The sequence below is a fragment of the Lissotriton helveticus genome, chromosome 8, assembly GCF_964261635.1.
Source record: "Lissotriton helveticus chromosome 8, aLisHel1.1, whole genome shotgun sequence".
NCBI lineage: Eukaryota > Metazoa > Chordata > Amphibia > Caudata > Salamandridae > Lissotriton > Lissotriton helveticus.
In genome coordinates this window covers 463455001-463482839 of record NC_136069.1, presented here as the reverse complement: position 1 = coordinate 463482839, position 27839 = coordinate 463455001, and the positions used below count along the sequence as shown (strand labels likewise).

At 43.7% G+C, this 27839-nt stretch overlaps 1 protein-coding gene across 2 annotated transcripts in view; it reads right to left on the bottom strand.

Moving 5' to 3' along the window:
- Positions 1–27839, bottom strand: part of FNDC3A (fibronectin type III domain containing 3A) — a 1256364-nt gene that overhangs the window by 1190433 nt on the left and 38092 nt on the right. For both annotated transcript variants that reach the window (XM_078657339.1, XM_078657340.1), the window contains exon 2: positions 11021–11138. The gene's annotated coding sequence lies outside the window, so the exon portion shown is untranslated. The remainder of the gene's footprint in view (positions 1–11020; positions 11139–27839) is intronic.

Below are 27839 nucleotides of genomic sequence, written 5' to 3'. Positions count from 1 at the left end.
ATTGCTTCACTCGGTGCAAGGGGCTATACATAGCTGGGGGACCGGGAGTTTTGTTATTCTTAGGGCTCCTCCCCCCCCGTTTCCTTTCTTTTTCGGGAGTGGTAGACTGGCTTGTTCTTTTCTTCCTCCCGATGCTTCAAGTGTGATAACTTTCTTTTTTCTCTTTTCTTCTTTCTTTTCTATTCTTCCTCTATATTTCGGGTTTCTTTATTGGGCGACAGGCACTTTGCCGGGGGGGGGTAGGCCGTAGCCTCCGGATTGTTGTAGGGTGGGGGGGTAGATTTATTTTTCCTTTTTAATTTCTATGGGCCTTATTTCTCTAACTTTCTGCGCTTTCTTGTTCTGCTTTCTGTTCTGGGTCTGCATTAGGGGTCAGTAGGGAGTAGGTGTCTCTGAGGGTGGTACGTATATGCGAACTGCAGCTCTTATTGTTTTGTATAGTACTGCCATATTGACGAGGTGTTCTACTAATGTTGTTCATATTGATGCTGCCTGCTCATGTTGTGAAGCTAATGTCCGGACTCAGTTCTTCTTGATTTTATTCTTCACTGATTTATATTTCTTTAAAACTTTAAAATTTAACCTTTCATACTCCTTCTCCTTGGCGACATGACTCCATTTGGTGTAACTGCTACTGATTGCTGCTATCTTGCCTGATGCCGCTGTGCAACCACGTTGCTCGCACCTGTGCTTAAAGTCTTGTGGCCGGCCTGCTGGTTGTAGGCCCGTATTTGTTCTCTCTTTTTGTGCACAATAAAGGTTTTAAAAAAAAAAAATAAAAAAAAAAAAAAAAAAAAAGACATACAGCTTAGACTGGAAACAAATTATCAAAATATTCCTTGCAATAGTTGCCATCACATGATTGTCAGAAAAAGAAATTTGACAAAAGGAAAAAAAAAGCATAAAATAGCTCGAAAACAACGCGAGCCCAAATTTTCAGAGGCTAAACCCATTAAACTGACGGGAAACCAGTACACTGCAGCAATTATGTAAATATCAAACACTGTGTGTACCAGAGAGGAAATCTCCAGAGACAAAGAAGGATCCTTCACCACTTGTCAATTTTGCAAAGATGTTTGTAAGATGATTGCCCGTTTAAGAAGCACGTCCCAAATGAAATGGCGTAAAAATAAAAAAGCAAAACAAAATCATTACGCTTCTCATCAACAGAGCAAACAATGTGGGTGGGTAACAAATAAATGACTTCACTTAAGGAACATTCAGGATGAACTGAACAAAATGGATGTGGTGTTCTATAAGGAAGGCTTAGCTGTGGTGATTAATGTGCCAATAGACACAATAACTCACAAAATTCACTTCAGCAAACGTATGAGAGCAAAGTTGCCTACTACAGTGAACTGTTTCAGGAAACTAAAACATTCGCTTTAACTGCTCTGTTAAATCTGATGGTTTCATCAAAGGCTGTTATGTCCCACTACGTGGCCATAATCAGCTTATCTAGGGCAGAGAGCATGCACTGTGAAGCTGATATCCTTGAGTGTATTTATTTGGTATGGGGAAGGCAACGGAATAGAACGCCATAGTCTCCTTGGGGTACAAAATGTTCATGCAGAGTTAGCAGCTGCTTAGGACCACACTAAAATACTGTTTATCTGAGGAGCAAGAGTGTATTTCTGTTTGCTTCACTCTGCTGATTTTGTACATGTAATTTCCTTGGATATAAACAGCATCCAGTGTCCTAGCTTAGTTTAAGCATAGTTTTGAATGATTAACATTTTCATTCACACAACCTTCTGCAGTACTGCTTTTGATAATTATTGCCCGAGACGTGCTCAATTAGTTACACCCTCTGTTGCCTTAAAGTCAATTCATTTTTGTGTCCTAAGGTTAGCTTAACAAGGCATAACATTGGCAAGAAGTAATTGTCTCCTGGAAAAATGTATACTGAGAAAAGGTAAAAAAAAGTTACAAAAGTTAGAGCTGCTTAAAAAAACAGGTCAATTGTGTACCACTGTTTTAAATAAATTGCTTTATTACAATTTACTAGCCTGACGTTTTAGCTACTGAAAGTTGTTTAGGTGAGATCATAGACTAAGAAGTCTAAGACATGCTCCCATTTGAATACAGATTTTCCAGAAGGAGTGAGTTGTAGACTCCGAGGGTTCAGGACTTGCGGAGTCTATGGCAGAATATCCACTAGAGTGATGAAAATCTTTTTTTATATCTAGGTTGATACTAAGTTGTAAGTTAGTTAACTGCTTTATATGATTTTATGATGATGATGCTCTATCACCTCCCTGGCTACGTGGGTGTTTTGATACACCACTGCTGAAGCTAATGTGCTAAATGGCATTTCAATCAGCACTTCTTTGAAGAGAACTTCAGTTTATAGGTGGAAGACACAACTGTGAAAAAACGATCAGACACTCTTAATCATATAGAGATAGTTGATCTTCAGCCATTGTTCTGTGGTGCCATGTTAAACCTGACACTTGTCTCTTCTAAGATAGTTAGCTTAAAGGGACGACAAGGATATTCATTCCAAACTTGAAGTGATAATTAATTTTAATATCCAAACCCCTATCCACAGAATGGCCCTGACTTCACATACAATAAATCTACAGTCGCATGGTTGAGGGCATTCCAGGTTTCAGCAGGAGAACCACTGAAGGATAGATCTGACCTTTTCAAATACTTTATCAAGTACTTCTGGATATTTCTATCCTAACAGCAAACGATAAAGAACATGCTTCACAGAACAGGAAAAGGTCACACATCTAAGTTACGATTTGCATTCATTTCATACTTCAGGAGGATTCTTAAAAATATTATGCTTCTCAATATTTTTACAAACTTTGGGAAGTATTCGGGATACTCAATTAACTGGGGTGAATCTGTGTTGTTTGTGCTACATGGGCAAACTTCCCGTCTCCCGAGAGACTGTGCGTTAGTGGCAGCATTAGACGGCTTTAAGTATTTGGGAATCTTCATCACGTCTGATCCGGCTCTCTTTTACAGCGGCAATTTGGCACCCCCGGTGGCTAGATTAAAAACGGACGTTAAACACTGGCGGTCGCTGTCTTTGGTAGGCCGCGCTGCACTTTTTAAAATGTTGGCACGCCCGCGATTTTTATATATTCTCCAGAACTGCCCACACCGGATTCCAGACATGTACTTTGTTGCGGTTGAGGGGGAGGTAAGGCCCCTAGGATTGCACCTCAGAAACTAACGAAGGGATGGTATGACGGGGGATAGCGTTGCCGGACATCAGGTTGTATAATTGGGCTTCTCAGTAGGTCGCCGTAAATTACTGGATGTATGCTCTGCCGACAGACCCAGCCAACGGCTTAGACAGGTACCAGATGGATCGCTCGGGCTGTCTGGGTGCCCTGTATTACCGCGCCAAGAAACAAAGATCCATTGGCCCAACACTGCACATGGTGCTAATTTGGCATCTGGCAAACTCGCTGCTGGGATGGGCTGACGTCCTCACTAAGGCTACACCACTATGGTACGCACAGAAATTAAGCATGCTGTGCTATCAACTAAGATTTGATAGGTGGGATGTAATAGGTATCTCGTCAGTGAAAGATCTGGTTGAAAAGGGAGCAATACTCAAATTTGCAGATCTCCAGAAGAGCTACCAACTGGCTCCGGGGGAGGTTTTAAGATACCTGCAAATTAGACACGCCTTGAGGGCGGCCTTCCCGAGCTGCGAAGTCATACCGGACTTGTCGCCTCTGGAGGATCGCTTGCTGGATGGGCCACTGCAGTCTAAGGCGATCTCCCTAACTTATAAAAAACTTAGCAATAATTTGCCCGATACATTTAGAAATCTCAAGAAGAAATGGGAGAAAGACCTAGGACCGATCGATGAGGAGGATTGGCGACTGGCTCTTATGTCACCCAGGGAAGCGACCATCACGCTTAGATTCAGACTAATACAACTTAGGATATTGCACCGCTCCAACCTGACTGGGATAACGCTGACCAAAATAGGGTCTCGGCAAGATGACCTTTGTTTGAAGGGGTTCCAGGCAGCGAGCTACCTTTTATCATACACTGTGGGAATGCACGCTATAGCGGGATCTCTGGGAGAGGGCCACAAATCATATGCAGTCTGCACTAGGAAAGGCTGTGACACTGATGCCCCAACTGGGATTGCTCAACATATGGGAGGACACAGACCTGACTGAGATTGAACAACAATTGCTGACACTGGGGTACACATTAGTAAAAAGGGATCTGGCAATCTGTGGCTCCGCCTACTGTGTCGATGTGGCTGAAAGAGTTCGACAGGTGCATGACAGCAGAGAAAGAATTCTTTATAACCAGAGGATGCCCGAAGAAATGGGATAAAAAATGTCTGAAGTGGAACAATCACTGGGGGGAGATTTGTGTATCGCCTATGGTGGAACTGCACATGCGAATAAATATGGACAGAGATGTAACTGTTTAACATAATATTTTCCCAGCTTCTGTGACATGTTTAGTGAAGTAATGTTCTTTTGCAAACATTATTCTACTATCAGGAAAAAGTGTATTATCCCACTATTAAGAGGTCTGTGGTTCCATCAGGTTAAACCTGCTTTAATGTATTTGCAATTGCTAAACAATACATGGAACATTTTTAATATTGCTAGTTATCTTGTAGCAGCCATAAGAATTAAGAAACTAAGAGGTCTGAGTATAACCGAACCATGAATTTTATTGTACTTTCCACACTTGTATATACATGAAATCTGTTTTAATATTGTATTTAATGAATGTGATTTATATGTGTACTTTTATGAATTTAATTAATCGAATAAAGTGATTTGAATTGAAATTGAATAGTGAAGAATGTAACCTGCAGTTATTATGTGTAAGAGCTGTATACTTGTCTGACACGTCTCACTATCAATAAAAACAAGCATTGAAAATGCAATAGGTCTCGCAATAGAAGAGTTTAACATTTTTCGTTTTGCAAATGGATGAGTGGCGTTGCGTGGATGAGTGGCGTTGCGTGGCTGAGTGGCGTTGCGTGGATGAGTGGCGTTGCGTGGATGAGTGGCGTTGTTTGTGTGAGTGGCGTTGTTTGTGTGAGTGGCGTTGCGTGTGTGAGTGGCGTTGCGTGTGTGAGTGGCGTTGCGTGTGTGAGTGGCGTTGCGTGTGTGAGTGGCGCTGTTGTTTGAGTGGCGCTGTTGTTTCAGTGGCGTTGCGTGTGTGAGTGGCGTTGCATGTGTGAGTGGCGTTGCGTGGTTGAGTGGCGTTGCGTTGTTGAGTGGCGTTGCATGTGTGAGTGGTGTTGCGTGGATGAGTGGCGTTGCCTGTGTGAGTGGCGTTGCGTGTGTGAGTGGCGTTGCGTGGCTGAGTGGCGTTGCGTGGCTGAGTGGCGTTGCGTGGGTGAGTGGCATTGCGTGGTTGAGTGGCGTTGCGTGGGTGAGTGGCGTTGCGTGTGTGAGTGGCGTTGCGTGTGTGAGTGGCGTTGCGTGTGTGAGTGGCATTGCGTGTGTGAGTGGCATTGCGTGGTTGAGTGGCGTTGCGTGGTTGAGTGGCGTTGCGTGGTTGAGTGGCGTTGCGTGGTTGAGTGGCGTTGCGTGGTTGAGTGGCGTTGCGTGGTTGAGTGGCGTTGCGTGTGTGAGTGGCGTTGCGTGTGTGAGTGGCGTTGCATGTGTGAGTGGCGTTGCGTGGTTGAGTGGCGTTGCGTTGTTGAGTGGCGTTGCATGTGTGAGTGGTGTTGCGTGGATGAGTGGCGTTGCCTGTGTGAGTGGCGTTGCGTGTGTGAGTGGCGTTGCGTGGTTGAGTGGCGTTGCGTGGTTGAGTGGCGTTGCGTGGTTGAGTGGCGTTGCGTGGTTGAGTGGCGTTGCGTGTGTGAGTGGCGTTGCGTGTGTGAGTGGCGTTGCATGTGTGAGTGGCGTTGCGTGGTTGAGTGGCGTTGCGTTGTTGAGTGGCGTTGCATGTGTGAGTGGTGTTGCGTGGATGAGTGGCGTTGCCTGTGTGAGTGGCGTTGCGTGTGTGAGTGGCGTTGCGTGGCTGAGTGGCGTTGCGTGGCTGAGTGGCGTTGCGTGGGTGAGTGGCATTGCGTGGTTGAGTGGCGTTGCGTGGGTGAGTGGCGTTGCGTGTGTGAGTGGCGTTGCGTGTGTGAGTGGCGTTGCGTGTGTGAGTGGCATTGCGTGTGTGAGTGGCATTGCGTGGTTGAGTGGCGTTGCGTGGTTGAGTGGCGTTGCGTGGTTGAGTGGCGTTGCGTGGTTGAGTGGCGTTGCGTGGTTGAGTGGCGTTGCGTGGTTGAGTGGCGTTGCGTGTGTGAGTGGCGTTGCGTGTGTGAGTGGCGTTGCGTGGGTGAGTGGCGTTGCGTGGTTGAGTGGCGTTGCGTGGGTGAGTGGCGTTGCGTGGGTGAGTGGCGTTGCGTGGGTGAGTGGCGTTGCGTGGGTGAGTGGCGTTGCGTGTGTGAGTGGCGTTGTGTGTGTGAGTGGCGTTGTGTGTGTGAGTGGCATTGCGTGGTTGAGTGTCTCGTCTTCATAAACGTTGGACAGAGTAGCGGATTGCCTCGTTGACAAAGGCCACATAAATTAGACAAACGGAAATCCAGGTAAGCACACACTGACACGGGAACTGAACAGAAAAAGACAAGCATGCACATGCATTAAAGGACATACACACAAGCCTATGAAAACACATACAATGCTAAACTAAAGCACTAGTTAGTCAGATGAGACGTTATGCAAACCTTCTTTACACAGTAATCCCGCACCAAAATTAAATAGCAGGGCTAGATTTTCCTAGAGGTTAGAGAAGCTATGTGGCCTTTAATTGAGATAGATGGCCGCGTATGACAACTCCATGTTTGTTCTGGAGTGGTTTATTGTCCCAGGAGAGCCGCAGAGTCTCATGTGAAGCAGAAGGTTGAGGAGTGTCCGCATTTTGGCAGCCCCTTTATAACAAGCATGAGATGGGACCCGAAAACACTGGAATGAGAAGGGGCTGAAAGGAGCTAGTGACAGAGTTCAACTGGAGGAGAGGTGGGCAAAAACAATGAAAAGGTGGACAAGGGAGGAGAGAAGGAAAGGTGACAGAGAACTGCTGGAGGAGCAAAGAGGAGAAAAGAAATGCGACACGGCGGGCAGGGGAGGGGGCGGAGCGGGTAAAAAAAAAAATAAGACGGAGGGAAAGGCAGATAAGGGGAGGGGGGAGGAGAAATGCGACACGGCGGGCAGGGGAGGGGGCGGAGCGGGGAGAGGGTGTGAACAAATATGTTTACTCACAAGTTAAGTAATTTCACTCCATAACTTCTGGTGCTAGCACATACAATTACATTAAGAATATTACAGTGAGTGGATTGATTTTGTTACGGTAATTTTAGCAACATATCATCTTCGAGCAGCGTTTTCACTAGACTTCAATGGAATTAACAATATTTGAGGATTCTGTCAATTATTCAATCGTTTTAAGGTCTGTGTCTTTCTGATGTAAACAACGAGAACACTAGCAAAGGAGTAAAACGTGATGTGTGCGGGTGATTAATCAATGCTTGTACTGCGTCTGTGTGGTGTTTCCTGGTGCGTGTCTGTCCGTTTTCCCGTGCATTTGCAGGCAAAGGGAGCTTAACCCCAAGCATGAGATGGGACCCGAAAACACTGGAATGAGAAGGGGCTGAAAGGAGCTAGTGACAGAGTTCAACTGGAGGAGAGGTGGGCAAAAACAATGAAAAGGTGGACAAGGGAGGAGAGAAGGAAAGGTGACAGAGAACTGCTGGAGGAGCAAAGAGGAGAAAAGAAATGCGACACGGCGGGCAGGGGAGGGGGCGGAGCGGGTAAAAAAAAAAAAACAAGACGGAGGGAAAGGCAGATAAGGGAAGGGGGAGGAGAAATGCGACACGGCGGGCAGGGGAGGGGGCGGAGCGGGGAGAGGGTGTGAAAGCAGCAGGGGACTGGAGTGCGGCTGAGGGAACTGATGTGCACGCGCTTTTAAGCTCAATGAGCATGCGCATTGAGCTTAAAAGTCACGGGCACTGCAAGGAATCGCCACGATTCCTTGCAAGTTAGTTAAAGATTGGTTAAGCCCCAATAGTCTCGCAAGCTCGATGCGCATGCGCATCGACAGGCGAGACCTAAAAATAAAAAATATATATATATTATGCAGTAGCAAGAAAATCCATGCAAATCACCAAAGGTAGTCGCCAAAGGGCTCTACCAGACCAAAGCATGTGATGTAATCACAGCAAATGGCTTCATGCATCTTTGTCTTTGGCTGAAGGGTAATTGACTGACATTATAAATAAACAAGAAAAGGAAAATGAAGACTGATGGATGTCAAAGAATGTGCCTCTCTTCTCCCGAAATGAACAGATTTATTAATGGGCCATAATATTTTACTCTGAGATAACATATTTGATTGACTGTTCAAGACATTAATATGATGAAGTGATAAAGCATTATGAGAACAAGTACATTTTAAAAGCACTTTTCAATGGTGATTTGAGGTGAGAAGCCTAATTTCTGTTTGAAGATGGTTTCACAGTTTAGATCTGAGTTAGGAAAAGCCTTTCCTTCTTGACCTTGATCAAGATATACTCAGGAGGACAAGATGGCACTGAGATGTTTGCAAATGGATCGATGGGTTCTGTACACATAGGAACCATCCTTATTACAGCAATTGTAAATCAGGCATAGATAAACAAGGCATGATCTATTACAACGAACCAATGCACGATTTTCTGTTCCTGAAAGACTAGATCAGTCCATTAAAAGAATTCTAGGAAGACACGACTAGTACATATGAGCCAGCAAATCAGATTGGCATATATATTCCGGGCTACAGGACTTTCTAGTGCCATTTTCTTAGAACTCTTTATATATGGCCAATACAATACTCAACTAATGAACTGATTAGTGATCCCAACCAAAATGAGTCAAAAAATAACAGGGATAACATGAATAATTGATAGTAAATATGTTTAATGGCATAGTTTACTTGATCTGTAAAGGTTAATCTAATAGAACTCCTAGTTTTTTTCACTTTCACAATTTGAATATGTAGCTATTCATAAAAACTGGAAAATGAAATTAGCTCCAAACATAAAAATTACCAACAATGGAAACTGAGCCTTGGTTAACTAGGAAGGAAAGGGAGTGAAACAAATATTTGTATTATGTTTTATTTGTTTACGCTTATTGTGAAACTTAAATTTCAGATTTTCCTTTGATCTATCCCAATCATGATCTGAACATAAGACTGATGTCTCAACCGTTATCCTACAGTCAATGTGAGACGTTAGCTTGTGTATATGTTAAACACACATTTCACAGTGAGGTGCCCTCAGGGACCAGGCGATGGGCCTCAATAGAGGGGAAGAGGTGGAAAGTGGGTATTGAAGTAAATACAATACATACACAGACTCTGGAAAGAGAAAACAATTAAGTTCCGTTTCTGGGACCCCTCCCCCACTCCGTGGCACACTGGAGGCAATGCCCAAAACTGAATGGCCCACTGTGTTGAATGTTGCAGGGAGGTCCAAGAGGATAAAGGAGGCCCAGCTATCCTGATCCGCAGCACTACAAATGATACCCAGAATGTAAGGAAAGACCATTGCTATTGGTTTTCAGGACTTCTATTCCATTTCTGATGTAGAACCTCGATTGGAGAAAGCCAAGAAATATGGTACGGCTAGAGAAGCTTTTTGCAGGTCATTAGCACTGATTTCTGAAAACTTTCATTACTGTCCAGAAGTCCAGCTGAAGTGCAGTAGCTACAGCGCTAAATGTATTTACACTGCATTTTATAAGTAACTTAATAGTAACAACGTTTTTGGACAATATAAGCACTGCCTTCAGTTAAGGAACAAGTTACCCTAGGCGTAAACGTCTACGGAAAAATAGAAAGTATGAACTGGGTATCATTGTAAGAGCTCATTTTGGCTTTAACTTTGCTTGACATAAGTGTAAAAAAAAATTGTAACTCTTTTTATTGATGACATCACAAGGAATATTACAGTACATGTAACCGCATTGAGCACTGTCTGACTGACATTAGGAAAATGAATAAAAACCAAATTTACATCAGTTACTATTGTTATTTCGTTTCTTGGCACTTCACAGTTCTATCTGTTACTGACTTGTAAGATTACGGGCTCCCATCAAGGGGGTCATACATCCTCCCTTATGCAAGTTCCTCTTGCCCCATATCTGCTCCCATTTTCCAGGACAGCCCCTACTTTCAATACCACCTGCTACGCTATCATGCACCAATCCAGGTCTTCCATCCAGACTTGTTATGTTGGTGCGTCAGGTGTTGTCCACGGTCTTGCAATACTGCGCTTAGCGAGTACCATTGCCAGTGTTACCCAGGTTTTTTCTGTGCTGTTTAAGTTGGTTGCCTCCCACACATTTAGTAGGAACCATTTAGGCGAAGGTTCCAATTCTACCCCCAATACTTCACTCAAACAGTGCATAATTGAAGTGTAACATTTTTTACGGCAACCTGGGCAAAATATACACTTGGATGTTTAAGGCACCATTTCCTCATGGATGAAAGAGAATTCTAGGCATCTTTACTCCATAGGGATAGTGGATGAAAAGGACTGAACTGTGTCAACATCAGTTTTACCAGCTGCCTGAATATTCCCCCATATTATACTGACTTAAGCATGGAAGAACTCAGAAATCATGTTACAGATTCACCGAGAAGGAAGCTAATTAGCTACGGTGTGATTTGATGGAAATAATCGGTTTACTCTAACACTGTTCTCTTAGTAATTATTAGCAGAATCAATGTTGTTCAACCAATCAGAAATCATACACCGGATAAGAGTGTGGTAGAGGAAGTCAACGTTGAGCGAGAGCAGAAAAAGTGGAATGTTACAGCTGCAGAAACAAGAGTGGGTAGAAATATTTGGAAAATTCATTAAGTGACAAAAGGTAGTATTACACTCCTTAAAAACCTCATGTCACTTTCAACTTATTATGTAAGACAAGTGACGGAGTACAAAAATATTAATTGTAATACGTAAAAATAAAATCAAGCAGTGATGATGAATAGTTAAAAGAAAGAACTGTTTAAAAGAGAAATAAGGATTACTCACTTTCAAAAGGCACTCAGTTTCTGCCACCCACGAAAGCATTCCATCGTACACACAGCTTAAATGATCCAAGTGGCACTGTGATCTCTCTCCAAGTACTGCTGGTGTAAACTGTGCCAATCTAGTTAAACAAACAAGATTTGATTACTATAAAGTGTTTTGCTATCTGTAGGCCAACTCTTACCTCTAACTATTAAACCAGCTTAATCTTCAGAAACAAAGAAAAGCTAAATCTGATTAACGCAACTATATAAAGGAACCATGTCACTCACAAAAATTAACCTCATAAGAGATGTAATGCACCAATTACCCCAAAACTTTAAGTTTGTAGAGGTGTTCTCAGTACAAGAACGTCTAACTTCTAGGATGTCCTTTACACAGTTCTGTACTAAAACAGTTACTGGAAGTGTAATCTCTTCGGAGTCACACCTACCGGCAGAGTGAGCAATGTTGTGTAAAAAATTATTGTTGTCTGAAGATTTAAAATGAAAAAAACTCAATTGCAATGACATGGGATTAATAATGAAGGGGAAGAAAATAAGTTACTTACCTGTAACTAGAGTTCTCCAGTATTTTAATCTTTCATAGATTCACATGCTTGAATCATTCCCCATCATCTAGATAGAATCCCCAGTATATCAAAATAGCAATGCAAAAGTTAACAAACTAGAAGATAGATAAGTCTAGGCTAATTTCAGTTTTGTAACATATCCCTATTTTTTTTTATAAAAGAGACCACACGTAGGTTTCGTTTCAGCCAATCAGAACACTTCTGAGAGATTCTCAAACCTTCAGATTTTCATAGCACTAGTGGAATATTTAACCTGCAAAGGCTTTAAAGGTGAGCTTCTCAGGGAAGGAGGGCGGGTTGCATGTGAATCTATGAAAGATTCCAATACTGGAGAACTATAATTACAGGTAAGTTACTTATTTATTTACTTACTCCAGTATTGGAACTTTCATTAATTTACATGCTTGAAACAGAGTAGCTAGCAGTTCGTAGCACATTTATTGGTCCTTAGATTATATGATAGCATTTCCATGTTCAGGCATGCTTTTAATCCTGATCTTCTCAATTTGAAACCAATGGATGAGATATAAATCATAGCAATAATCAGAAATAATAGGGTTAGGAGGAAAAGGAGTAAATTATTGAAGGAAAAATGTGCGCAGTCTTAGGAAAGAAAAGGAAGGAGGGGTGAGGGAGAAAGCTCGCCATCATCTAAACAGGTTTCTCAGTGCCGCCTGGCCCACTACCGTGCCACTGCGAACTGTGGAGCCCAAGCAGTAGTGTTTGGTAAAGGTGTGGGTACTCTTCCAGGTAGCAGCTCTGCAGATGTCCTGGATGGGTACTCCAGCAAATAAGGCGGTTGAGGTAGAGACTGCTTTAGTAGAATGAGCACAAACTCGTGCCCGGAGGGGTTTTCCTGCAGATTGATTGAAACACTGAATAGCGCTTGAAATCCAGTGTGTAATACTCTGCATGGAGAGAGAATAGCCTTGCGAGGGGCACTACAGGCAACGAAGAGTGGAGGTGATTTTCGGAAGGCTTTAGTCCTTTGAAGATGGAATTTAGGACAAAGTTGTACATCTAGTGAATGGAAACCCCTCCCTGCTGGTGTTTCAGGTTGCGAAAATTTTTCGAGGACAAGAGGCTCATTCAAGTAAAAGCCCAAAGGAACTTTGGAGATTAACTTGGGGTTGGTACGCAAAACCACTCTGTCATCCCTGAATTGAAGAAATGGTTCCTGGATAGTAAGAGCTGCATTTCACAGACTCGTCTAGCCGTAACTTTCTATGACAAGTACTTGAGATCCGCTTTATGGATAGGCTCGATAGGGTGCCTCATCAGTTGCGACAGGACCACGTTAAGACGCTAGTGCAGAGAGGAGAAGTCTGACAGGTGTAAACATCCTAAATAGCTCTTTCATGAATTGTTTGATGATTCTAGCTGACCATAAAGAGGGTCCTGAAGAGGTCCTCTTAAAACGAGATATAGCAGAAAGATGGATCTTAATGGATGCGTGAGCCAGCCCAGATTTTACCAAAAGAACGATGTACGGGTGTGTCTCACGTGGTGAGGAAGTGGTTGGCTGTACGTCCGATTTCCTGGGACCACAGGCACAATTGCCTCTATTTCATCCTATAGGTTTTGTTAGGGCTCTGTGCCCGGGCATTAAAAAGTATCTCCTTGCATTCAAAAGGGAGGTTTAGATGGTCAAACTCACTGTGTTCTGGAGCTATGCTTCTGATCGAAGCGATTTGGGATCTGAATGTAACACTTGTCCCGGCGACATCTTTAGAAGCGATGGAATGGGATCCAAGAGAATAGGTTGTGCCTCAGAGAGTAGTGGAGTTCCGTGTATCAATACTAGCGTGGCCAAGATCGGGCTATGAGGATAATCCTGCAGCATTCTGCTTTCATCTTCATCAGTGACTTTGGCAGGAGGGGAATGGGTGGAAAGCGTAGGAAAAAGGTGCCTGATCATGCCACCAAAAATGCATTCCCCCAAGATCCCGGATGGTGATGAAAACCTGCGAAGTACCGGCATTTCTTGTTCTCCGGAGTCGCAAACAGGTCTATGGTTGGCTAGCCCCACTGGAGAAAGATGTTATCGACATTCCCTTGATGCAATTCCCATTCGTGGCATGAGGACTTGAGCCTGCTTAGTGTCCATTGTTGTGTTCTGCTCTACCGGAAGGTGTTCCACTCTTAATGATACTCTGTTTTGGATAGCCCATTATCAGATGCACTCCTGAAATAGGGAATGAGATCTGGTGCCCATTGCTTGTTCACATAATGCATTGCAATTGTGTTGTCTGTTCTGATTAGAACCAACAAATTCTTTATCTTTGGCAGGATTGCTTGTAGTGCTAAACGTACTGCTCTGAGCTCCAGTAAGATGCTGTGGAGAAGGCGATGTTGCTGTTGCCAATGACCACTGAGAAGCATTGGTGGCGATTATGAGCAGAGCAGGGGTGGCGAGAAAAGAGAGACCTATTGAGATATTACTCCGCTGAGTCCACCAAGAGATGGCCTGGACCATTGCAGGAGTTATTGTAATCACATCCTCGAAAGACCCTTCCACTTGATGCCATTGCAAGTCTAGCTGTTCCTTAAGGGAATAAGAAGGATGCAAGATGACATTGTTCCCAGGAGAGAGTTGTAACGGCGAACTGAAAGTAACTTTTTTCTTAGGATAAGCCGAGTCATGGATATTAATTTGGTCTGCCTTTTGAGAGATGGAAAGGGTTTGTTGAGAGTTCTGTCCAGGATCGCCCCAACAAGGTGATGTTTGTAAAGGATGTAAATTGATTTCTCTTTGTTCAAGGTATGGTATAGACTGGAGAACAGCCTGTGCCAGCTGCTCTGGACGACTGGGCTGCTGACATTTTTGGTGCTTTGATCAGCCAGTTATCCAAGTAGGGAAACACCTGATGTTGTCCTCTCAGAAAGGCTGCCATCGGAGCCAAACACTAGGTAAGTATTCTTGCCACTGATTTTTAGGCCAAATGGCAGTACTTTCAACTTGTAATGGCTCCTGGCTATAGCAAATTGAAGAAACTTCCTCTGTGATGGGTGGATGGGAATGTGGAAGTATATGTTGTGTAGGTCGAAAGTGGACATGCAATCTCTTGGGTTTAGAAGCAATAAGATGTCTTGCAATGTGACCTTGCAGAAGGACTGTTTCTTGAAATAGGTGTTGAGACCTTATATCCAGGACAGGCCGCCATTTTTTTAAACTCTTCGGTACCAAAAAAAAAGTCCCTGCATCCCTCTCTGGGATGCAGGGACTGGTTCTTTTGCTTCCTTTTGGAGCATCAAAAGAGCCTCCAAACACAGGAGATGTAGATGTTTCACCGCTTGTAAGCGCAGCGGAGTGCATGGCGGGCTTTGAAGAAACTCCAGAGTATGACCAAACTAAATAAGGTTGAAAACCCACTGGTCCGTTGTTATGCTTTGCCAATGTTGGAGTTGTGTAGAGATCCTTTCCCCCAAGGTGGAAGGGATAGCCAGAGTCTCAAAGTTGTCATTGGTAATGCAAGGAATTCCTCTCCTGTTGCCCCGCTCTTCCTCTAGGTGCAGCTCTGGAATATGCTGCAGATTTGGACTGATGCTGGGTGTATTGAGGTCGATATCACTGAGAAGAGGAGGTGTAAGAGGTATACCTATATTGTTGGTATCCACCTCTATACGATGGAAGACCTCTTCCTGACACTCCTCGAAAGGGTACCTTTATGGTTCTGAAGCTTCCCCAACGCCTTGGCCGGGCCAGTGTCTTTCTTTATATCTTGGAGAGCCTCATCAATATGTTTCCCGAAAACAGCCTCTCCATCAAAGGAAAGATCAAGTAATTTGTTCTGCACTTCCGGACAGAAAGAAACAGCCCTGAGCCAACTTTGGCGACAGAAGACTGCAGCGCCTCCTAGTGATCTAAAGGTTGTTGTAGCAATGTCCATTGCACAGTCTATAACCTCCGAGGATGCCCGCTCACTTTCCTGGAGGATCTCTTTGGCTTCTGTCTTACTGTCATCTGGAAGCTGATCAATGTATGGAGCTAGATCACACAGCATCTGACTATCGTAGCGCCCCAAGATCGCAAGAGCATTAGCTGCCCCGACCATAAGACCTGACACTGAGGAGAAACATTTGTCTGCATAATTAAAGCGTCTGCCATCTTTATCCTGAGGTGTTGTATTTACCACCTGATTCGTCTGTTCCAGCAGGTACTCCACTGTTACTGAGACCTGATGTTCCAAGCAATATTGCCAAAAATAGTTTGCCATGTCGGAGAGGACATTGGAACACGTACCCCTATCCTCCAGATGATGGATGTTTCAGACTGCTGAGACATTGTCCATCTTGAGCTCAACACATGGTTGAATCCTGTCATTGGGCCGCGATTGAGCAGGCGAGGAGTTCCAGGCAATTTATATGCAAGGTCTTCTCCTGAGGGGACCAAGAGCCTCTGGTGGATACATCTCCAGATTGATCTGATCTGCTAGCGTCAAACCAGATGAAGAGATCTGGGCAGACACAAAAAAAAATATCTCTCCCATTCCATGCTTCCATGTCAGAAAGCCACCAGGAGTTTTCCTCCTGTGCTTCAACCAAGAGGGATACCGTTTGAGAGTGCACGAGTCCTTTGCTCTGAGTTGCTGAAGGGCCTGGTTGTGTAGGGGTCCCAGGAAGATGGCGTTGATGGAAGAGGATAGTAATCCGACAAGGCATTTGGTAACTGTTTTCTTTTAGCACGCCTGGAGGACATCATGAATGCAGCAGATTGGTCCTTGGAATCTACCTTCAAGAGCTTCTTCATTAAGACAGTTCTGGATATGGCTCATTTGGCGGTAAGCAGGTTTTGACCGAGCATAATCCTCGCCTCTGGTCCTGAAATAGAATGAAAATTGTTCCTAACTAATGTGTAGGGAAGATTCAATTCGATTAAGGACATGGAGGTGAGGACCCATCTTAACTCTGGTAGGTATTTATGGTTTTAGATATAGTGTGAAGTAATGTCTTGAGTTTCTCAGATACACTGTTAATGGTATTTGTATTTTTCAGTTGAAGTTGTTCTGGCGCAACTGGTTTGTTTTAGGTGCGATCCACTCCGATGACTCTCTTTGTTCATAGGATCAGAGAGCAGAAACAGGGCCAGTAGGGACAGATCTGAAGCTGGCTTGTGTGACGAAAGAGGGGGACATAGCGTATAGGGAGGACTATAGGCGACCTGGTTGAATGTTGTTGGGACCGATATGTGTCATGATTGGACTGTTTAGTTGAACCATTCCCAGGGGTTCATGGGATTTGTAGTTTTTTGTTGAAAAAGATGAATAATGATAAGTGGCTGCTGTAATAAAAAAGTGAAGGAAGAAAGCATGATCCTCGCCTCTGTGTCCTTAATAGAATTGAAACTTTCGTAGATGTTAGTTAGGAACAATTTTCATTCTGCATAATTTGAGGAAAAATGGCAGCCTAAGATAGCGACCTTAATTACCTAAGATGGATTTGAGGCCAAAGGTAAATAAACTGGACAGGCTAACTAAAATGGAGACTATAGGTAAAATGGAATCTGTCCTATATATGTTTAAGAACCTAAAACTAACAGGAAGAAGCTTTAAAGTAAATGATTAAAATAGATAACATAATAGAATTATGGAGGGAAACAGTCATAAGATTGATGTAATTCCTGGATATATTTCTAACCTAAATAGTCAGTAAATTATCACGGAATATGTTTTTGATTAACCTTGCCCAGCAGATATATTAATTATACATTTACAGAATAAAAGCAATTCATCACTTGTTACATGTTCAATAACACGTCTTTAAACTGAAATGAAAAAGGGGTCTCTGCACTGGAAGGTATGATCCCTACAACACTGCAAAACTGCACCAATGTTGCAAGTACTTGCTAACCAATTATTTAGACCCCACCCCACAACACCTCTTGCATAAAACCCAAGATTCCTGCACTGGGCTTACCGTGATAAGAGCCTGCCAAATGTCCTGTAAATTCATTACAGAGCACTGAAATTATAAGCACATGAAATTGCTTTTGCCACTCCCTTTCAACATTGACCCATCCATGATGGAGCTCCAGAAAACTTGCTTAACCCACAGGAGGAATAAACATGCTAAATATCTGAAAACTTCATATGGATTCGTCAAATGACGCCATAGTTGTTAGCAAAGTAACACATTTTTCTTTAATTCAAATAATTTTTATTGGGTGTTTTAGTATCAAATAAAAATGCAAATAAAACATACATTTGAAACATATCTTATTACAGTAGAGACAGTACAATAATGCAAAAGGATAATAAGTAACGTAAAGTAGGGTACAAAATGATACATATTACATTGGTCGGCGTATGTGGATGGTTGTAGTTGAGTTGTTTACAACAGTCTTCATCGGTAACACTTGAAATAGTACAGAACAAGAAGCTGTAAAGTTGTGAGGTTGGAGCTCAGGGTCACAGAGTGAACAATGGTGTTAGGGAGACTTCACACACCTGGTTTTATGGTATTGTCAGTTCGGGAAAAATGAGTAGGGGGAAGAAAATACCTAAGACGGTTTATGGGTAGTAAAATAACTGTTAAGGGTAGACCACATCCTTCTCCTAGGAAGGCGCCAAGGTGACTGTTGGAGAGCTATGTTATCCGCCCCTCGGAGGCTAATTACCCAGTTGAGCCAGCCGGCAAAGTTAGCTTTGCCAGTGTCCTTCCAATTGCAAAGGACTACCTTAACAGCTGCTGTGAGCAGGAGATCTAGTAATGCCCTGTCGTCGTTGTTGTTGGGGGAGGGATCTTGGGTGAATCCGAAGACCAGGTACGGTAGCTCTCTAGACGGAGCAATGGGGAGAACCTTACTGATAAAATCAAAAATGTTGTCCCAGAAGGGGGTTACACAGTCGCATTGTAGGATGATGTGTGCTAAGTCGTCTTCTGCCCGCTTACAGTTCCAGCAAAAGGCGTCTGGGCTGATGTCATGTGCATATAGACGCGCCGGAGTCCAAAAGGCTTTGCGGAGGAGCCAATATTTGGTCTGGGATAAAGTAGGGCTAATTTTGTGTTGCATGCAAGATTCCCAGGTACTAGTCCAATCCGCTACTGAGATCGGCCTAAACGAAAGAGCGGACCAGAACTGTGTGAGCGGTGCGGTTAGATTGGAATGTTGGGGGCGACTGAGTTTGTAAAGATAGGACACCTGGTGACCTAGTCTGTTTAACCTAGCGAGGTAAGTTGGAAGGGAGGGGGGTGTTAGTGATAGTTTCGCCTTAGAGAGTGCAGCTTTTATATTTAAGAAGGTGTAGAATTCTAGTGGTGCAAGACTATAAGTAGCTTGTAGGTCCCTGAACGGAATAGAGTATGACCCCTCAAATAGTTGGTGCGGGAAGAGGATCCCTTTTTTAACCCACTGCGAATTATATAGTGGTTTGCCTTTGTATAATATATGTCGATTATTCGATAAGGATTCCCAACCTGAGTGGCGAATGCTATGTTCTAGAAGTTTATCGATTTTAAGAAGTGCCGCTTTTGTATTCCAGAAGATTGTTTTGGAGTGGGTTAACATGTTTAAGTTGGTAGAAAGGGCAGCAGCAGGGGCGATGCCATAAAGGATCGCTCACTCGACTTCCAGCCAAACAGGGGTGTAGTCTACCGTGGGAGCCAGCCAGTGGGCTCCTTGTTTTGCTAGAAAAGTGGACTTGTAGCGCCTGAAGTCTGGTAGGTTGACCCCTCCTAATGTTTTGTCCAAACGTAATTTTTTAATGCTGATCCTCGCCTGTTTCCCTTTCCATAGAAAGTTAGTAAGTGCCTGGTCGAGTTTGTGGTAGAAATCTTGGGTAAGGGTTAGAGGAAGCATGGAAATGAGATAGTTCACCAGAGGCGAGATCATCATCTTGATGGTCTCAACTCTGCCCCACCAAGTGATGAAACGAGGGGACCATCCTTCAGTTGGTTTTTGATTTTAGCTAAAGTTGCTTTCTCATTTTGCTGAAGAGTTTCCATAAGGGAGTCGCCGAACTCTATCCCCAGGTATTTTAAAAACCCTGATTGCCAGCAGAAACCAGAGTTTCCCAGCATGTCTTTGGTGGCTAGGATGTTTAATGATTTGACCTCTGATTTATCCCGATTGAGTTTATATCCTGAATAGGTGGAATACTTTTCAATGGTGGACATCAATGCGGCGATGGAGGACTCCGGGGACTCAGATACAATCAGAATGTCATCCGCATAGGCGGCTAATTTAACACAGGTGTCTCCAAAACTCATTCCCTTAATTTTATCATTTTTTTTAATGTCGGCGAGTAGGGGTTCCATCGCCAGGAGGAAGAGTGATGGGGAGAGGGGGCAGCCCTGTCTTGTTCCCTGTTCCAGGTTAAATGGTTCCGACAATGATCCATTTATGGCAATACGAGCGGATGGGGAGAGGTATAAGGCCATTACCATGTCTATGAAGGTGTTCCCTAGGTTGAAGGTGGACATGCAGTGTTTAAGAAAGAGCCAAGAGACTCTATCGAATGCTTTCTCCGCGTCTAGCGTAATAGCCACGGAGAGAGCAGCAAACGCCTTGGCCTTCTCTATAACATGTTATGTTATGTTATGTTATGTTATGTTATCCGGATTTGTAGAGCGCACAGATGCCCCAGCAAAGGGGCGTCCTGGCAATAATAGGACAGAAAACCGGACAGAAGCAATACCAGGGACATAAACACAACAACACTAGAAATCCAAAGGAAAGAGGAAAGTTTTAACAGCCTTCCTGAAGGCCAAGAGTCCGTCAATCGCATGGATATGGACGGGAAGAGAATTCCATAGCCTAGCAGCAAGCACTCTTAAGGAGCGGCCGCCGGTCCTAGACCTCTTGAAGCGCGGAACTGTAGCCAGATGTAATCCTGAGGACCTCAGAGACCGTGTGGGCGCATATGGAGAGATGAGATGCTCCAGAATCTGATGGGAAGAGTGTTTCAGGATTTTAAACGAGAGGCAAAGAGACTTAAACTTAATTCTCTGAGCAACAGGAAGCCAATGGAGCTTATGAATAGTTTTTGTTGGCCGAACAGAATCTTGGTAAGCCTACCAGAGCCCTGGCGGCAGCGTTCTGAACGCGCTGAAGTCTAGAAAGTTCAGCCTGATTAGCTCCAAGCAAAAGAGAGCTCGCGTAATCCAACCTAGACAGAATCGGTGCTTGTACTATAAGCTGTCTGGTAGGAGCATCAAAGAATTTAAAAATGGATCTGAGCCTACGAAGAGTCCCGAAACACGTGGCGGCAACTTTTTTAGTATGAGTAACAAAACTAAGTTTGGAATCAAGCCAGACCCCTAGATTTGTAACCTCGGTAGCAGGGATGGGGATTGGACCGAGCTCAGATGGCCACCAATTGTCACCCCAGAGATGACTCTGCTTACCAACGATGAGCACCTCGGTTTTTTTAGCGTTCAATTGAAGTTAGTTATCTGTCATCCAGTGGGCCACTGAGAGGAATCCCTCACGGAACTTAGCCGCCTCAAGGTCGGAGGCCCCACTTATTGCAACCGCCAGCTGCGTGTCGTCAGCGTAGGATACCATAGTCAGGTTCCAGCGCTTGGCGACAGCAGGCAGCGGCTGCACATAGAGGTTGAATAAAGTGGGGCTAAGAGCCGAACCCTGCGGAACTCCCTGGACAATAGGATAAGGTTTAGATTCGAAAGGAGGAGTGGCAACCTTGAAGGTACGACCAGATAGAAAAGATCGAAACCATTCAAGTGCCACGTTGTCGACACCTGCCTCAACCAAACGCTGTAATAAAATAGCGTGGGAGACCGTGTCGAACGCGGCACTGAGATCAAGAAGCACCAGTGCCGCAGTATGACCAGAATCTACCAATGTTCGTAGGTGTTCAACTATTGAGAGTAGCGCAGTCTCGGTACTGTGGCCGGGCCGAAACCCATTCTGCGAAGGATCTAGTATATTGGCAGAATGAAGATGATTAGATAGGATGGTATTGACATGGGCCTCTGTCAGTTTGGCTACCCACGGGAGAAGGGAGATGGGAAGATAATTCTCCAATTTCAGTGGGTCCAGGACAGGTTTTTTTAAGATGGGAATCACCTGAGCCTGTTTCCAACTACCAGGGACAGAGCCTGAAGACAAAGATAAATTAATAAGATCACGTATAGGAGGGAGGCAGAATGGAGCAGATTCTCTGAATTGGGCAGGACGTAGAGGATCCATTGGAGAACCTGATTTAACTTTCACTACAAGTTTATTAAATTCTTCTATCGAAAGCTCTGAGAGATAAGTCAAGGACATTGTTGTTTTCGGAGCAGATTCCTGTTTCTCCAAAGACACGGTAGAACCAGGAAAGGAGCGGTAAATGGCCTCCACCTTTTCAACAAAAAAAGCGGCCAGATCCTCACAGTGGGAGGAGGAGCAGATCTCAGCAACTGGGGCCCTACTGGCTGTGAGATCCTTAAGCACCTTGAATATTAATTTAGTCGGGTTAGTGCTGGTACTAAATTCAAGAGAAAAGTAGGCAGCACGTGCCTTACAGATCGCTCTATGGTACTTCTTAATCCTAGCAAGGTACTGAGTTTTCCTTTCAGGCTGATATGACTTACGCCAGGCTCTTTCAGCTTGTTTACAAGATTTTTTTAGGAGCCGAAGCGAGTCATCGTACCAGGGGCTGGATTCGGCACCCCGATGCTTACTCTCAGCAATTGGAATCAACCTGTCTAAGGCTTTAATCAGCCACTTACAAAAGAGATCGTAACCAGACTTAACATCAGTAAAGGGGCCCGGAGGATAAAAACTAAGAAGCTGATGAAAATCGGCCAATTTCAGTTTTTTCCAAGGACGTCTGAGAGTAACAGGAATAAGGGCTCTAAGGGGGGAATCACTGAGCGTAAGGTGCAGCTCTATTAAATGGTTATCAGTCCAGGCCATAGGCCTCGGGGACAGCACCTTAGCCATAGGTAGGTTTGTAAAAATCTGATCCAAAATATGACCACCAACATGGGTGTGGTGATTAACTAGCTGAAATAGCTGGAGAGCCTCCAAATCGGCGAGAGTACCACTAGCCACAGGGGAACGGGGGGAGTCAAAGTGGAGATTTAAATCACCCACAATGCTAAAATTGGCAGCTCTTAAAGCCAATGAACTGACTGCGTCAGGAAGAGCTGCCCTAAACGCAGCGTCCTGACCCGGAGGCCGGTAGATAAGCAGGCCAGAAAAAGTAAAATGGTGGCTGACAGAGACACAGAAATGGGCACTTTCGCAGCCAACTATGTCCATAGCCTTCCATACACATGGGTAGCAAGATTTAACAGCAGCCGCAATGCCACCACCTCTCGAGTTACGGTTGAGGACGAATATCGAGTACTCAGAAGGGAGTGCCAGATTAACTGCCGCCAAAGCTTCCTCATGTAACCATGTTTCTGACATAAAAAGAATATCAGGAGTCTCCTCCGTTAATAGATTATAGATGTCCAGATGGTGTTTAACCAGTGATCTCACATTGAGTTGGCACACCTTAAAGTCATAAAAGCCCTGAGATTTCACCTGAGGGGAACCAGTAGTATCTGGACCTCCTTAGGGAACTATCCTATGGGCAAGTGTAGGGGCCGGGGATGTAAGATGAAAAGCGCACCCGGGGCACTGAAAAGGGCCGCAAAGAGGATGTAAAGAAGTATAGGTACAGGGCAGCGGAAGGTAGCGTAGACGGAGCAGCTCGGCTCTAGAATACATTCTTACAGACAAGAGTCGAATACAACACAGAAGAGAGAAAGCTATAGAGCCCTGCCCTAGTACTAACTTAGGGCTGACGAGCGCAGACGGGCAGGACTCTGGCACGACTCAGGCGCAGTGAAGGCGCGACCGCTGCGCGTCACCGCTGCGCGCTAAGGGGCAGGTTAAAGTAGGGCGGGCGGGAGACAGCCGCACCACTAGAGCGCTCGGTAAGGCGCCTCCAGAACAGCACAACCACACCCAAGATGGCGGCGAAACCAAACAAGCTAAGAACCCACAGACCCGAACCCGCTAAGCAGCGGTGCTTCAACAATTAAAGTGCAGGTGAGGGGCAAGAAGACCCAAGTAAAATCAGGGGAATAAAAAATAAAATCAACAGAGATACAAAAACGGGCAGTTTTTAAAAGCGAGTAGCGCAGCCTGCAGAGTAGCGTTGCAGCGTGCGAGTCCTCAGCACACTAGTGCTCGGGCACCATGTCCTGGCTAACCCCCTAGAGGACTGGACTTAAGTAGGGCGGGCGGGAGACAGCCGCACCACTAGAGCGCTCGGTAAGGCGCCTCCAGAACGGCACAACCACACCCAAGATGGCGGCGAAACCAAACAAGCTAAGAACCCACAGACCCAAACCCGCTAAGCAGCGGTGCTTCAACAGTTAAAGTGCAGGTGAGGGGCAAGAAGACCCAAGTAAAATCAGGGGAATAAAAAATAAAATCAACAGAGATACAAAAACCGGCAGTTTTTAAAAGCGAGTAGCGCAGCCTGCAGAGTAGTGTTGCAGCGTGCGAGTCCTCAGCACACTAGTGCTCGGGCACCATGTCCACCATGACATGGCATAGGAGTCTCGTGTTATCGTTAGACATGCGATGTTTTAGGAAGCCAACCTGTGATGTACTAATTAATTTAGGGAGGAGTGAGTTCAGTCTGGTCGCGAGAATTTTGGCATAGAACTTACAGTCCAGATTTATTAATGATATTGGCCGGTAGTTTTTTGTCAGAAGAGGGTCCTTCCCTTCTTTAGGTATGATGATAATGGTGGCCTCACTCATTGAGTTAGTTACCCCTTTTTTTAGAGGCGAAGGATTGGAACAATTTTAGTAGTGATGGGCTAATATATGTACTGAGTTCCTTGTAGAATCCAGCTGAGAAGCCGTCAGGGCCCGGTGCTTTATTGCATTTGAGGGTTTTAATGGATGTCGAGACTTCCTGTAGGGTGAGCGGGGAAATCAGTTTAGAATTATCAGCATCATTGAGTTTTGGGAGGCCTAATGAGTTCAGGTATTGAAATTGAAAACTACAAAGAGTAGGAAAGCATGCTAAGCATTTCCCAAATTTCATCACCATTTGTCAAACAGTGCAAAAGGTATGGGAAATTCATAAATACATTTTTCTAAAAATACAGCTATGTCAAGATATCTGTAAAATTTGACCACTTCATGCCCTCCCAGAGTACCTCCTAAAATGCTAATTTCTCAAATACTACTGACCAGATTTACACCAAACGAAAAAACCTGCAATCCTTGAGTAAAGTTCTAACTTTGAGGTAGGTTTGGTGCAATTGTGTATAGCTGCTTTTCTGTACCCAAGCACAAATTACCCTATTTGAATCAAGATGAAAAACTGCACTTTAGAGACTCCTTCTTAGATGACCTAGTGGATCTACATGAAACTTGCTAAGTGGGTGAGCTTTTTTGGTGGACAAGTTGCGTGCACATTCTTAACACTGCCCCAAATGTATTAAGAAAACAAATCATGCCTTTCCTATTGAAACTCAACCGTAACTACACCATATATAAATATAATACAAACACACATATATATTTGGTTACTTTTACTTTACTAGGTGCAGTGTTTTCACAACCCATATTGTAAAGGGATGATGTCAATTTTTTTCTCAATCCAATCAATAATTATTTTGTGTGAACAAACAACCATGAAAGCAATTCCAATAATACAAGCACATTACAATAAAATAATCATATTACAAATTTGATATCAAATTATATGAGACCAGAACCTTATCAATTACAGCATATAATAATTTGAAAGTTAATGGTTTTCCGGTTTCTTTCCAATTAAGCCCTTTTTGCTTCCCCGACGTTTTTTAAATTTTTTTTGCTAAAGTCTCTTACTGTCTGAACTTAGTCTGTTCAACATTCTCATATCCTTATTTTGGTGTAACTTACCTTTTCTCAAGGTCTCTGTATACCATATCTTTGTGACATTCCTGGTAGTTTGAGAAGTTCCTTGGTTGAAAGATTTTGAACTTAGTTTGTCAAACCGGTGATGCTATCTCAGAATTGGAGGCTCAGATTATGCTTTACTTTCTCCACTTTAATTATACAGCAGCCATTTTAAAGTACTAAACCTAACCACATTTCCTAGGAACCACAGGGAAATTGGTAAAAACGAACAACAGGCAACAAAGTCCAGAAAGACCCGTCATCCAATCAGGAACACGGATTTACCATATAGTTCCTCATCTCTGTCCTGGAAATCCTCTTTTTTCAGTGCTCGCAGCCAAGCTAAGTACTGTTTTTCTTTTCTCTTGGTGGATGGACAACTATTGACCTTTTGTCTGTTTCAGTATGCATGTTTTGTAAGTCGCGGGACAGCATTTGCACTCCTACGCGACACTGACATTATTTGCAGTGTTTTGCACGCATGCCTTGTCAACGCCAGCATTAGAACGACCGCGTTGTTATGACGCGTTCCTTTTGCACACATATCGTTACAACAACATACCTTAGGGGAGCGCTGGACTTTAGATTAGTATCATTTACTATTCCATGTCCAGTCTGCATAACAGTAGGGAAGGTGTTGAACTTTAAATCCAACACCACTCCACCAATGCGCCCCCCACCCTATGCGTGCTAAACAAATGAGTGGTAATGACGCGTTCATTTTATTGCCAGCGCTGTAAACGCACACCGTGATTCTGGCTTTGTACTAAAGGTTGTTTCCCCATCAGGGCTCAATCCTACCTCCAATAGGCCTCATCTCCTGGCTTCCACTCCACACCACACACCAGCATTCCTTTTCATCATTTACTCTTAGCATTCCAGGCACCAGCACAGGCATACAGGGAATGGGGATACACAGGATACTACAAAAAGCATACCTAGCAAAACAATGTTCACACTGCATTATTTGGTATCATCAGAAGGGACGGTTTATAGTACTGAATTGAATCCAACTATAATAAAGCCAGTGGTGGTTGTCAGTGGCAGTAAAAAGCAGCGAGACTTTAGCGGGATTTTACATATACCGGAGACAAGCCAAATATAAGGTTTCCACCCATTACTAGTCCTTAAGGGAAGAGTGGTCCCATTAGCAGTTGTAATAATATCGAAAACTTGCTTTTCTATATAGTCTTCCATAAAGCAGTTTTGCCATTGTTAAGTAGTGAAAATAACCACTGTAATTATTTCCAATTTAATGGCAGTCAATTTAACGCAGAGATGAAAGATTGAGTTTGCATTATCAGAATTCAGATTTGTGTGGTTGGTACTGCACCTGTAAAGTCACTGGAAGCTGTACTTAACCGGTCACTGGAGCGATGTGTACTAGGAACAGAATAATCGTAACAGCTACAACCAGTGATCCTGGTGAGGGAGGAAAGGGTCCTGGGAACAACCACAATAAAAAAAACTGGATTGATAGAAATAAGCACACATAATAGAAAAGCGTGCTATGTTGGAGAAGGCCCATGCTGTCAGTGGTTTAGATTCATCATTGGAATATTGTCAAATAAATCTTCATGAAGGCTGGCGCCCTTTAACATTTCTATTGCTATTGTAGTGTTATGAAAATTCTCAGCAATTTGAGTGTTTGTAGACATAGTTGAGAACTGTCTTTCTGTTAAGTTACTCAATTTAATTGAGAAACGTTTGCTGCACAGTAATAAGAGTGAAACAACAGTTTTTTCAGTTATTACTGAAGACTGTACTAATTATTCTTTGGAAACTTTCAAGAGTGGATTCGCAAAATCTGAATAAATTGGCAAACAATATTTTAACATTTGATTGACGGTGATACTAGTTTGCAAAAAAACACTAAATATTAGTATTTGCAGTTACCAACTGAGTCAAGTACAATAATTCGTTTTTCTTGTTTAATTTATAGGATTTCGAATTATGATATAAGGCACTTCACAGATTAGTCATCCTGGTAACAGAATTACCTAGAGATTTAAAAACTAACTTTATTATTATTTGTCCATGCAACAGAAGGGTCTCATTCCAATTGGAAAAGCCAATTCAGAGTTTAGGAGTTCCCCATGACAAACCAATACAGAAATTATTAATCTCACTATTTTTCGTCTCTCCAAACCCATACTCCTTTCGGCATGCTAGAAGACATAATGTACATACAGATTTGCATGAATTGGCTAGTCTAAGGGACATTGGGAGTGCTCATTGTGGGCTCATTTCATCCCTTCAAGATCAAAGCACTCAATTGTTTGATGGGTGCTTATCTTTAATGACAGGTAAGGCTTTCAAGTTTTGACAAATTCCCTTTGTACTGGCTTCAGCAGCTAGTCTTTTGAAGAGTTATGCAGAAATGAGAGAGTTAAGTTATGTATGTTGCC